We start from the raw sequence: 2,128 nt of genomic DNA on the forward strand, positions 1-2,128 counted from the left end.
CGTACACACCATACACAGTTCGCCTCTGAGCCGAGGGAGACCAGGAAGTGGCAGGAGGGCTCGTAAAGGCCCGCAGCCTTCCACTAGGAGCTGAGCACAGTTGGTTGGTGATGGTGGGCAGCAGTACTGGGAGCAGCAGCACGAGGAGCATGGGGGCGGAGGCAGCTCCTGAGGGTGGGGCTGAACGGAGCTGAGTCCACTGAGTGGGCCTCAGGGAGAAGTTGGGGAGGCAACCACCCAGGCCCTGTGTGATCAGAGTGAGGCAGCCACAGGAGTCCCCAAAGCCACCAAGTCAAGAGATCTTACAACTAGAAGAGACAGACTCCTTCCTGCGGGAGCTGCCCACTCCCCCAGTCTCCTGCAGGCAGGTGACCTGGAAGGATGTGACCGTGAATGGTGCGGGCTCTGCTGCAGGCAGGGGTGCACCCAAAGCAGAGGCACGATGTGGTGTTGGAGCGAGGAGCGGGATGGGCATCACCTGTGGTGTGGAGGCGTTGGACCCACCCAGCGGGCATCTGCCTTCTCTAAACCTGGAACAACCAACCTTGCTGGGCAAGCTGCCCCAGGTCCTGGCCACAGCCCGCCGTTTCTCCCCAGCCCCAGGTCGCCTGCACCTCACACAGCTGCCCGGGGTTCCTGGGGGCGCCAGAGGCGAGCTGAAACGCTGCAGGAAGTGAAGGGATTGGAGAGTGGCCATCACGAGGGGTCGGTCACCAGCTCCTCAGGAGAGCGCTCAGGGGCGCAGACCGAGCTCCGCACCTGGGCAAATCCCACAGAGAAGAGCTGGTGATGGGTGAGCCCCACCGTGGGCAACCGCTGCTCCCCGTGCTTTCCCAGCCGAGCTCCGCAAGTGTTAGAGGCCGCCTCGGGCTCCCTGTGGCCAACGATGCTCTCCCCAGCAGCTGGTGGCCGGTGAGCCTCCCCCAGCTGACCTGGTACTGGCTGTGCTTACTGCGCCCCCATGCAGGTCACGTGATTCTGGAAGGCTGCCGGTGAGTCATTCTGCCACAGGTTCCCTTCCTTGTCCTATTCAGTCCCCGGGTCACCAAAAGTGTCAGCTCATGGCCCATCGCCATGCCGATGCCACCAAAGTTCAGGACCTTGGGGTGGTTATGGGTGTAGAAGCGTTCCTGCAGGATGCTGGCGGGGAAGATGGTTTCATTCTTGGTTGGACGGTGGTCAGCATTCACTGTCGGGAGGTCATGCCCTGGTCGTGGATGGGAGAGGCTTGTGGGCCGGTCAGCCATCACCTTAGCAGAGACATTGTGCAAATTGAACACAGTCTGGAGGAGGGAGTCTCAGAGACTTCCTGCCCATCGTAAGCATCATCCAGCTCTTTGGGCTCCAGGACGAAGTCCAGGGAGCCAGTGCTCTCAACAACGGTGTCTGCTTTCTCCTTGGCTGCCTGATGGGACTTCTCATCTGTCCAAACCAGCTGCCCCGGGGCCTCCTCAAGGTGATCTCACTGATCATCACCCCAGCACTTTCCTTGCTTTGCCAGTCAAATGTGGCTGTCACAGAGAGGGAGCCCAGGGTGAAGCCAAGTGCGACATTGTGTTGGAGACACAGGTCTGCTGCCTTGGCTCGCAGGACTTCTTGGTGCCAGGGAGGGTCTCCAGCAGCTTCTCTGTGTAGACTCAAAGCAGTGGTTCACACTCCAGGTCATCTTCTGCACCAGGTGAGAGTTCAGGATGCCTGGCTCCGTGTGGCTGATGAGCTCTGACGCTTGCTGCAGATAATCTGTCCCGTAGACCGCCATGGGCTCAGAGTCCGCCAGCTCTAGTGGGGAGGACAGGAAAGACAGAAACTCCAGCCAACCTGTGGAGAGTGCCAGGACTCGCAGCTCTGCCATGTTCTTGGTTAGATCTTATTTTTAGAAATCTGTTCAGCTGTGCTGTCTTTTGGGGAATATAATCCATTTAGGTTTAAAGTAATTATTGATGGGGCGCCTGGGTGGCTCAGTGGTTAAAGCCTCTGCCTCCAGCTCAGATCATGATCTCAGGGTCCTGGGATTGAGCCCCACATCGGGCTCCCTGCTCCACAGAGAGCCTGCTTCTCTCTCTTCCTCTGCCTGCCTCTCTGCTTACTTGAGCTCCCTGTCGTCAAATAAATAAATAAAATCTTTAAA

At 58.6% G+C, this 2,128-nt stretch overlaps 1 pseudogene; it reads right to left on the reverse strand.

The window, feature by feature from the left end:
• Window positions 1-524: 524 nt before the first annotated feature.
• On the reverse strand, window positions 525-1,852 carry LOC123930623 (annotated as a pseudogene).
• Window positions 1,853-2,128: the final 276 nt, after the last annotated feature.

The sequence above is a fragment of the Meles meles genome, chromosome 19, assembly GCF_922984935.1.
Source record: "Meles meles chromosome 19, mMelMel3.1 paternal haplotype, whole genome shotgun sequence".
Lineage (NCBI taxonomy): Eukaryota > Metazoa > Chordata > Mammalia > Carnivora > Mustelidae > Meles > Meles meles.